Here is a 12,288-nt window from a genome sequence, read left to right on the forward strand (position 1 = left end):
CGAGGAACATTCTGCTGTATTGACACAAATTACAGATCTGGAAAGTTATTACGAACTATATACCGTGTATCCGATATGTGAAGAAAATTATGTATCGTTAGCTCGTTATCAAATGTTAAAAGTTCACGATGTGTGCATGGACAATCAATTGAAATGCTTAGATATTTTGTGCTCCCCAGATTTATACCCTTACGATCTTAATGAATGAAATGAGGATCGATGTGTACCCCTGAGGAACTTTGAATTTATAAAGCTCAAACATTAGTCTAAGTACTATCAATTTCGTTTAAATCAACAGTGTCTTTTTTATTTGTTGAATGATGCGAATATCCGTCACCTTAAGAGTAGAATTTTTCACAAATTAAACATTGTTAATCCATGAGAACGATATAGTGCAGAAGATTATCTAGATCAGACATCAAAGGAGCAACTGAAATCCGATCTAAATACAGTTTTTTCGTGACTTCGAAATTGTGAGTAACATTGGAAGAAACTGAGGTACGATGTAAAATGTATGACTTTTAATTATGGGCCATTTACATGCTGCTTAATTTTCAGTTCGCTTGAGCAATTATGGATTGACTTAAGGGATTATCTTCGCAACATAAACGGATCTGCGATGCGTACTGCGTCAACTAGTTAGCTTGTTACTGTAGATCCAGTGTCAGCTTCTTGATTTATTGATAATAAATTTCATGCCATGCTCAGTTTTATTTGTTCGTCCGACAATCCTATCGGGGAAATTACTCATTATTTTCGGCGACAAAAATATCACAAGAAGAATATGTTAATTTGTTACTTTGGATCAAAGATATTCCGATTTTTGGGGAATCGAATAATGCGGAAGTAATGAAGTTTATCATTAAATATGTTTCCTGTAAGATACAAATGCACACGCATAATAATTATTGTTTGCGTAAAGAAACGAGCAAAGGAAGAAGTATCAAAGTCTGCAGATTGGATTTCCCTCATCCAGTTACAGATTTTTTCGTTCTTCGAGATGTTATAACTTCGGTCACAGGTAGATAATGATTGAGAGTTAGAACAAGACTATACAATGTACCTCGTACTCAAAAAGAAGAAAATGTTAACGATTATAATTCGACGATATTTACTACTTGGAAAGGAAACATGGACATTCAATTTGTCGGAAAAGGGTCAAAGTTATTGAATTGATACTGTACTAAATATACTACTAAATGGGAAACAAGCTACGGAATCGATACGTTTGATATTCTTAATTCAAGGAAATTGTTGATAACTCGATTATGGAATATCGCATTGTGAAGTCTTAATATGAGAGAATGCGGTGCTCTCGAAGCTGCGGACACGTTATTGTGTACACCGTTATACGTTACAGACCAGTCTACTACTATTAAATGAGTAAATGTAAATAAAGTTAGAAGTAACAGATTAAAAACTGTCAACGAAATCGAAATACTCCATCCGGAATCCACGAATATTCTTTGTCTGTCTGTAGTGAATACTTACTAGCCTAATAGATCGGATAAACTGGAAGCAATGTGTTTGTATGATTTCGCAAAATTGTATGACGTGGCAAAAATAAAACCTAAGAGAAAAGATAATGAATAGTTTCGGATAGGCAATTCTTTGCATTCGAAAAAATGTATATATATCTATACAAATTTATATATATATATATATATATATATATATATATATATATATATATATATATATATATGTTAGCACATTCGTGTTAACTAAAAAAAGGGGGAGTAAGCTTTGCAAAAAGTAGTTAAAACACTGTCAGTGTAAAAATATGCGCGAAGTACATTCGCAGAAATCGTGGTTATTCCGATTTCAACAAAAATTCTGATCTTACAAAGTATCGAAATTAAATACGGCTAAGTACATTAGCTTTATAGTTTATGTGAATAGTTCAGTGTGTGCTCTAAAAAATCTGCGCGATAAGCATCACTTTAGGAGTTATACACAAATTGAAAAATTAAACCTAAAATATATTTGACAGGCCCTTTTTCATCGAAATCATAATCCATAATAGGTTAATTAAGAATAAGTAGGTTTTTGGAACAAATTTGAGTAATATACCTATATGAGTTATATTGTTACGAAACGAAATATACACTCATCATACATTTACACACATTCCCATTGATTCTGTCAGAACTAGATCTAGGGGAGACAGGAAATTTCGAATAAGCTCGTGCCAGCTCTACTGAAAACATAGTTTCGGAATTCTTGCTCAAGCGCTGCTACTATGTAAATTCACAGCTGACAGTGTCGCTAATTTGACACATAAACTGACATACCGACATTATATTTCAAGTTAGGTAATACTTTAATTCTGTAAGCTAAACTGTTGTAAAACTAGCAGATTTTTAATAGTTTTAAGTAATTTTCTCTAAATAAATATGATGTTCCCTACTTATTTGGTACAAAAGTATTGTGTATTATAGAACATATAAAGCGGGCATGCATTGACTGATGAAAAATACATATTGAAGGTGATACAATTCCATTCTTATGGTTTACTGTTCCGGACAAAAAAGGAAGAAAGTAAACATTAATTCCTTAATTTTACAGTAATAACACAGTAACTAAATTATTTAAAGTTTTAACTCTTACTCATAAAAACGGATCTACATTTACACTAGCAAGTAGTTTTCAAATTATTAATGAAAATGCATAATTTATTAACTAGTATTTATGCGTAACTTTTAGTCACGACTTTGGTTTATCCAAGTAACACTTAACTCGTGGATAATTAGTTTTGAATTGTTGTGTTCCATGTATTTGACAGAAAATTGTAATATTATCGAAACAAGAAATTAAATTGATTCATTGTATCAAATTTCAATTTTTGAATTATTCACCATTTTAAAAATTATATAACATTTACATAACAGTTTCAAAGGATCACTTTACCTTCTGTACAGATCACATGTTTTACTCTATCAAAAATTTAAACATATTTTTATTACACTGCAAAACTAATAAAATATTATTTACTTTGTAAATTTGTATCCTGATCGATAAAACATAAAAATTGTGTTACTCTCAATGTATTTTTTTATCAGTAAATTATTTCTGTACTGTCCAAAGCTGGTAAACTAGCATTTGAAAAGTATACGGATCTAATCGGTACCAGTCGCACGTATTTTCAGGCAAAGCGTATTATCCCTTGAAGCGGTCACAACTAGGTACTGACAATGAGTAAGAAAACGGGAAGTCAATTGGTGCAAGCGAACGACCCTCCTCGTCCATGTGCTGTCCTAAGTGCAAGTTTAGCAGCTCTGAACAGTATCATATTTAATTTACGTACAGTTTGCAAAATGTATCGATTTTCACATTACAGTTAAATAAGTAGAGTGATAACAAAGGAGCTGATAATGAGAATAGCTGAAATCTCAACAATATGCGACCCCTGTGACAGTGAAGCTAGACCTTATAGCTCCTCTCGTCTCTTCTAGCCCCACCCCCCGCAGTTCAGGCCCGATAGAAACATTTTTTTCATAAAAGGACCCGCCAAATAGGGAGTCGAGACTGGAGTTGTGACTGGAATTCTTGACCAGATATAACCTCTCAGCCACCAGTAACCGTAATGAGAAATGACCGAAATTCAGACCGTAAAAGCGTGAGCAGTTAAAAGGTTGACCGAAAAAGCTAACTGACTGCGCTTTGATCAGGAGTCTGTGAGCGCTTGCTGAGAGACCGATTCCGAGAAGTTTTGAGAGGTTATGAGAAAAGCAGTCACAGTCAGGGCTTGGGCCTGGAGTCGACTCTCATAATCGAAACGGCTGGGCTAGGCCGCTCACATTCGAACTCGATATCCGAAAACAACAGAGGAAAGATGACGTCGAAAAAATCAAGTTCTTTATTTGTTATCGGATTTTTCTGCAAGTTAGTTAGAAAAAAACGACAATGTGCAATACTTAATGTATCGTTTAAATAAATAGATGTTTTAAAAAAACTGTTGATATAGTTACATTTGTCGTTTAAAAATACGTAATGGCCAAGATTTGTAAAAATTGGAGATTCGCACCTTGCAATGTTCCTATATTATATGTAATAACAGTAATTATGTTATGAACATTTCTTTGAAAAAACATATTTATTAGATAATTAAAAGAAAAAATAATTTTTCGTGTGGAAGGACTGATAAGAACTATGATTTTGGTATAGAAATGTAATTTACATATTTACCTTTAACTTTAATATACCTAACTCTCATTTCAAACATTCTATTATGTACCTACTGCATTTAATAAAATATAAATTATTCATTTATGATAGTAGATTAAAAAAATTACCTATAATTACTGATTTATTTCAATAATGGTTAATTGACGAATGATTACAATTACCATGATTACTTCAATAGTCGATCACAGGGGTAATTATAACATATGTAATTAGCTACAATCGAACTCTGGTCGTGAATTCAGCTTGAGTGAATTTCTATCTCTGAATAATGTTAGCTGACCAAATCAACTCAATATTGGTTGAGAGAAAATTCCTGGTATGACCGTTTCTTCTTCTCATGAAAGGCGGTCTAGAGTCCCGGCCGGAGTCCTGACTGGAGTCCTGACGGGAGTACTGATCGGAGTTTTGATCGGTTATAACCGCTTATGAATTTCAGTTGACCAAAAATCCTGACTTCTTTTTTCTCTCTTTTTTTTAAATTTATTTCTTCAAGGTCGCACCAACCATTTATAGTCATTAGCGACCGCAGTTTACATACGTGTAATACAACTACAGAATTAACAAAACGAGGTACATACAGTTTTACTTAGGATGAGAACTTGTTTCGCATATCACATTAAGGTACAGACAGAATGCATAAGTTTGATAGAATAGTAACTTGAATTGATATTATGTGTTACAGTAAATATCAAGTGCTGGGTGTAGTTTACAATGCTATAATTTATGATATACATTTGTATCTTTGAGAAAGAGAAGGAGGTTTTTAGAGTGCTTTTCATGGTTTAAGGAAGTCTGAATATCATTGGGTAGGTTATGTTTTGTTTTGTAATCGGAAATGCTACTGCAATTGAGAAGATGGTCTATGGTTAGTGTGTTATCGCAGAAACGGCATTTGTTTGATTTTCCTTTTGTCAAGAGATGGGCGTGAGTTAGTTTAGTGTGCCCGATTCTTAGCCTAGTAAGAATGATCTGTTCTCTTCTGTCGAAAAGAAGTGCGGGATTTTTGTCGAAGATACTTGTGCGTACCTTGTGGATGTGGGATGCAGGTGCGTTTTTCCAAAAATCGTTTTTTATGTTTTGTAGTTTGAATTTGAAAAAGGCTTGAAAGTCTTTGTGGAAAAGAGGTGCCTGTTGGGTGTTTCTTTGGAATTTGATTTTTGGAGTATTTAAGTATGGGAGTTGACTATTGAGAGTGTTTAGATAGTCTGGTGAAGTTGCTATTATAACTTCAATAGACTTTAGCTGTAAGTCGTGGGTGGTCTTAATAATACGTTGTGCTAAAGGATGTTGTTTTCTATTTATAATGTTTTCTGGAAGGATGGACTCTAAGTTTGTGTAAATTATGATTAGAAATCTTCCCGGAGGATTTTGTTTGATGAAGATCAAGGCTTCGCTGATTGCGTAGAGAGTGCAGGATTATTTGGAGTATTGTTTTGGAAGATCGAACTGACTTTGATGAGTAGGTATGGATATGTCTGCGGTGACGCTTGTTTCGATGCTTGTTTAGTGTAATCGTCAAATTTTATTAGTTTGGTAGTTGGGGAATTTGGTTGGGTCATGGGTATTGACTTATTTTCTGATTTTGGGTTGATTGAAATTAGTACATGAAATTTGGTGCTTGCAGGATCCATGGTGGTATTTTGTAGTGTTCGTTTCGAAGAAGTGGGGGCATTTTAATTTGGAGGTGATTTAGGACTTCTCGGACTCTAATGTTTAAGGGTTTTGGATAGGATCGTTTCGTCTTCTACGTTTCGTCTATTTTTCTAGGAGATATGGTTTTATATGTGATGCTGTGGGATTTTGTGGCTGCTACTGTTATGAAATTGAGGGCATCTTAATGATTCTATTTCTCCAAACCATGTCGAATGCCTTTTCGATATCTAAACACACAGCAAGAGCATGTTCGTTTCTCGAAAAGGTATTACACACTGTAGATTTAATATCTGCTAGGCTGTTTGTAGTTGATCGTGTTTGTCTGAATCCGTTTTGATATGGGGTAATTAAACTGTTTGTTTCCAGGAAACACTGTAGTCTTTTGTTAACTATCTCTTCTAATAGTTTGCATAGACAACAAGATAAAGGTAGTGGTCTGTAACTGTTTGTATCTGTCTTTGCCAGGTTTGAGTATCGGTATGACTATAGATTCTTTCCATTCTTCAGGAAAAATATTGGAATGAAAGATTGGGTTATAAATATTTAGGAGATGTTCAATTGCAGCTATTGGTAAGTTTTTGATCAATATATTTGGGATTTCATCTGGACCGGGGCTAGAATTTTTAAGGGACTTTAATGTGATTATAAGTTCTGATAAACTGATTGGTTTATTTAGAATTTGAGATTTTGAATCTGCACTTGTTTGTGAGTATAACTGTCGATATTTTCTTTGTACTTGGAGAAGTTGGGGTTAAAGTTTCTATCGCTTGAGTTTAAGGAAAAGGTTTTGACAAATTCGTTGACTATTTTTTGTGTATCTTGGGTGAGAGAACCATCTGATTGATATATTGAACTGATTTGGGTGAATTTATTTAGGCCTATTATTGCATTTATCTTTTTCCAAATTTGGCTAATAGGAGTTTGTTTTTGGAAGGATGATACATAATCGAGCCAGCTCGTTCTTCTTGTATTTTTGAGAGTTTTCATAGCTATTACTCTCAATCTTTGGAAAGTGCATTTATTTTCTAGAGTTTTTTGTCTTTTATACACGTTGAATGCGTGCTTCTTGTCTTCGATTACCTTTTCGCATTTGTCGTTCCACCAGGGAAGATTTTTAGCACTGATTTTCTTTGTAGTTTTGGGGATGCTTTCGTTCGCAGATTCGAGAATTATGTTTTCAAGCTTGTTTAGATATTGTAGGGCATTTACTTGATCCATGTTTTTAAAATTGGTTATGTCAAAACTTTTACGTTCAATGGATTTTTTCAAGGCAGGCCAGTTCGATTTTTTGAACTTCCGTCTTGGTTTATAGATATTTTCTTCGATTTTATTGTTTAGTATGTCAATAAAGATAGGGAAATAATCGCTGTTGTATAATTCCATATCTACAGACCATTCAAAATAGTTAGAGAGTATTGGACTGCAGAACGATAAATCAATGGAACTAAATGATGCATTGGAGACGTTAAAATGAGTAGGTTCAAGGGAGTTTAACACTAGAAAGACGGGAGCTTAGTATATACCTATATTGCCTGAAAGCAGTCAAAATGACTGCATTGTGAAAAAATAACTAATGCGCAAAGAAATTTGTTTAACAGTAATTTTTAATATATTTTATATCACTTACAGTCATATAACAAGTTATTAATAAGTATTAACAATAAAAAAAATGTATTTCACACTCAGAGATCCTCCTTCCCATCTGAATGACGTTACAGCGCGTTCAAAGGGAACAAAGCGCGTGGCCAGGCCTGGCATAAAGATTCGAATAACAAATACGAATAACAATAACAATAACAATAACTTTAGTTATTGAACAACTGCAACTTATCAAGAATATGTCGAAATCGACAATTTATCATGAACTTGTATGTTATCGAACTGGTCTTTTCCAAGCAGTCAAAATGACTGCTTTTCGGCAATATAGGTATAACACATATATATTCCGGAAGTGAAGGACGGGGGGGGGGGGGGGGGGGGGGGGGGGGGGCAACAATGATTAATTAACCCATTTATATGTTGTAGAAAAAGTCACAAAATTATAAGAAGCTGTGTCATTATTTAAATCATTATTTTCTTAATTGAAATTCAAAAGCAGTCAAAATGACTTGCTTAGGCAATCTAGTGTTAAGAGTGTTTGGTCAGAACCACGCAAGAATCGTTCTAATAGTTTACCTCTCGGATCTGTGTTTTTGCATCCCCATAACTGTCTATGACTATTAAACGCTGTCCTTTTTAAATTACTACTCCTCCGCTCACGTTTTGTGTGTTGATCCAATTTCTGTGTACTATGTCAAACTTCTTCATTTTAATAAATTGAGTTCCTCTGAAATTTGTTTCTTAGAAGCACAGGATGGTAGGATGATGTTTATTTATGAGTTGTTGGAGAAATTCGAATCGGGCGCTTAAACCGTTAATGTTCCATTGTAAGATTTTGTTGTTCATTGAGTAGGTGGGCGAATGGAGATTGTTGATGTTTAAACTATTCCTCAGATGAGGAGGGGTGGGTAGAGTTTAGTGGTGTGTCCATGTCCCTGTTGTCGTCATCTGTTTTTGTTAATTTCTTTGTGATTCGAGTTAGTCTATTTTTAAGGCATCTGTCTGTGATGTATGTTCGTAGCTCGTGGATGAATTCGCAAAGAACTGAAGTATTGTTTATGTAGTTAAGTGCTATTTCTTTGGTGTTGCTTAACATGTGTGTTCTCTCTAGAAAGCTCTTGAATTGATTATAGTTTAATGTTGAGTATGTGTATAATATGTTCTTTTCTGGTTTCATGGTGACATTCTTCTTGGGATGTTTTATTTTGTCAGTTTTATTCGATATGTCTGGATTTGCTTTTGTATTAATTGTGTCTTCGGTGTTAAGGAAGCTATTTGAATCTTCGATTATGTCGGATCTTCGTTTATTTGCTTGTTTCATATGTTTCGGTTTATTGTCGGTGATGTTTGGTGTGAGAAGTGTGTTGTCTGTTTTTTTGGTGTGTTGTATTAGTTGGGTGTTGGAGTCAATAGTGTGTTGTTGTCTTTGAAGGTTTGGTGTGATTGAAATCATTGTTTCTTGTGGAAATATGTCTAATAAATTGGTATTGTCATTTTCCACGTACAATTTTGTACAATTTTTTGCTAAATGCCCCCCTTGTTTACGCAGGAAGAATTTGAGTGTTTTTGTGGATGGGTATATCCAATAAGTGGTGTTTTCGTGTTCTATTTTCAGAACTTCGGGCAATTTGTTAATGCCGTCTGGGTAAATGTAAACGTATCTCCAAAAACTGAGTATCTGGCACAAACCTTCTTCTACCATACCTGCTCTTAGGAACGCTACAGAGGAGTCTGTATGTATCTTTAATCCGTCGATGATGTTTTCTAGTAATGTGTGTGGGATCGTTGGGTAGACGTTTGATAAGATGAATCTTTTGTATTTGCTTATCAGCGGTCGAACTTCTAGGTTTAATACGTTTATTACAATGGTTGTATAATTATTAGTGATTTCTTCAGCTATTTATTTAGTGGCTAGGAAGGTGCAGATTCTACCGTTGGAAATTCTTGAGATGAATCGTATGTTTCTTGGAAGTGTAACGTTTCCAATGGCGAATGCGTAGTCTTTAATTGAGATCCCATCTTTGGCTTCGATAACTGTGGCTTGTTCTTTTTGGGGGGAACAGTCGCCTTGAACTATACTTTTTTAACTGGGACTGTTTACTGTAAAAACTTGAGGAGAAGCAGTGCCTGTGGGTGGATGGCTTCCGTGAGCAGAAGCCATTTTCTCCAGTTTTACACCGAAGAGCAGAATATATCTATTTTCACTCACTGGTTTTATCACAAGTAGTTTGAATTTCAATCTTATATTGTACGGGTTCACCTCGGCGTACACTGAACTACTTTAGAGCGTACACTGAACTATTCACATAAACTATGAAGCTAATGTACTTGGCCTTATTCGATTTCGCTACTATGTAAGATCAGAATAATCACAATTTCTGCAAATGCCTCGGCACACATTTTTATTTGTCTTTTTTTGTTTGTGTTTTTGTTGGGATTCAGTTTTTCTCAAAACAGTGTATCTTATGATTAAAATTATATTGTTTATATTCAGTTTATTTTTATATATACAATCACCCTCTTTCCAGTTGTACAACACGTGCTGCCACATTCTATATGTTCTGAAGTTAATAGTATCCTTAAAGAAAGCATTTAGGTAGTTACGGGTGATAGTTTCATTTTAAATGAAATGTCCCATGTCCGATATCCAGTATGGAAAGAACATTGTCTTTTTCTCTAATATTTAAATTGCATATAACAGTATTTTACAAACATTGTAAATTTATTATGCGAATTTTCATTCGTAAATATGTATTTAACACGTACATATATTTCAACTTTTTTTTACTATTTTCTACTTTTGTCTTTGTGTTTTATCGAAACACGTACAATATAATATTTTCGTGTGTATGTGAACTACTGTACTTTTCTCACGTATTGTCTGTGACTGTGTGTGTTGGACTCAGCGGCTGGGGGCAACATTAGACACGTTATTTTCATTCTCTATAAACCTACAAACACATACATATGTACTGTCACGTATGTTCCTGCGTCGAGCTGGCGTACGTGTAACTTTACCTACTTGGCCTGCAAGTCCTGCAAGCAAAGGGACTCTCGTCTAGATGGGTGCCAGCCACTTTCTGTGCCAATCCAACAATAACTTCGGAAAATTCTGCGATTAACTTACAGTGCAGAAACGGCAGAATGGTCGGCTAATTCGCGAGAAAGGAAAGGTTGTGGGTCGGAAACATTAGGAAAGGTTAGTCTTCATGGCAAGGCAATAACTGAACGGTGCATTTTTTCCACAGATATTTATTACAATAATTTTAGACCGCTAAGGCACGGCAGTGGAAGATGCGTTTGCAGATGTTTGATAATGTTACAAGTGGTCAATAACGTAATCGTATAGGCACGCGTCCGCGACACTCAACATGCGCGATTGACTCGTCTAATTTACGATACAATATACGGTGTTTTAATCGGAAAGACGACCCTGGAGGAACCTGAATCACGCCCGGCACTACAGTACTCCGTGTCCGAAAAATCGAGATCAAAATAATCCGTACAATTCGCACGTTGTCGATTGTCCCTGTTGCCGAGACGAGTGCCGGCGTTCAGCACGCACGCAGCCAGGCCCTCCCCCCTCACGCTTGTGGAGCGCCTCTTCCTCACGCAACGCAGCATCCCCGCATCGTACTTGCTATTTGGTTCACTACTACAAACTGCACACACTACTAGAAGTTTTGATGTGGAATTTAGAGGTAAACCGCACACACAAGGAAAATGTCGCGAGAGAAGGCCTGGATTTGTAGGAAAACTTGACACGTATCACGAATATTCGCAGAGGAGCCCCCACAGCATCTAGTGTTATTTGATACTTGGGTCTTCCCCAAAGGTGAAAACATTTATTTTTTGTTCGCATAGAACAATGTTCACAAACGGTTTACGATATTGTATTGAATTTGACGTTTATCTTCAAACGAGTTGACCTCGAAATTCTTTTTAAATCTTCATAAGCGATTGTCATACTATTAATTACTAAACCTGCTGCGATTCCGCAGTGATCCTACACGTACCTTTTCGACAAATTTGGATTTCTTATATCTTTTTCGAATACAATTCATCGAATTGTAATTTCGCATTCAATTCAATGATACCCTCGAATGGTGCTTCAATATTCGCGGATGAGAGAATTGTGATGTGTAAATTCGTGAAGTAAACAGACACTTTACGTGAAGTTGGATATATTAACCTTTCTATTTCACAGTAAGTGTTTTCAGTTGGCCTATAGTTTGCAACGAATAGACAAGACTATTGTTATTTAATGATATTCAACAATTTCAACTGAATTCATCAGTTTAATTGAATCCAAAATTAATTGATTTTATAGCCTTGTCGGGTGTCGTAAAATTTCCATTAAGCTGTTTGACGGTTAGTGACCTCTTCCATCCCTTGCGTCGGTGTTATACTGATGTTCGGGTAACCACTGCTCGAGGCTCCCACGCGGACTCATTTCTGGTGCTTTCCACTAGGCGTTTAGATGCTTACAACTAGCAAACGAAGCCTTAAACGATAAATCGTTGTTCTTGGTTTTCGCCTTATTTTAGTGTCTAGAATCATCACGTAACGCTGCGGCTTACGTCTCCATTCAAACACACGCGAGGGTTTTTAACATACATATGATCTACTACTGCATTTGTATTTCGATTGTCTTCATAGTGTGTGCGTTGAACGCAGGCGCAAACCGTAGAGAGATAATCTTTTGTTATTCCGTACTGAAATACGCTCGTATTCGATATTAATGACGTGTTGTAAACTTTGGAATTTCCAAAAGGCAGGTCAGAGTGCAATGGTCTGAGAAATCGATATGCTGTACGCAGATGAGTAACCTAGAGAATAGAGGGTTTA

General features: G+C 35.4%; 1 protein-coding gene across 1 annotated transcript in view; it reads left to right on the top strand.

Annotated features, from left to right (window-relative positions):
- The window catches only part of LOC143187506 (opioid-binding protein/cell adhesion molecule homolog), a 500,242-nt gene that overhangs the window by 281,413 nt on the left and 206,541 nt on the right, over positions 1-12,288 (top strand). The window lies entirely within an intron of this gene.

The sequence above is a fragment of the Calliopsis andreniformis genome, unplaced genomic scaffold (genome assembly GCF_051401765.1).
Source record: "Calliopsis andreniformis isolate RMS-2024a unplaced genomic scaffold, iyCalAndr_principal scaffold0048, whole genome shotgun sequence".
In the NCBI taxonomy this organism is placed as follows: domain Eukaryota; kingdom Metazoa; phylum Arthropoda; class Insecta; order Hymenoptera; family Andrenidae; genus Calliopsis; species Calliopsis andreniformis.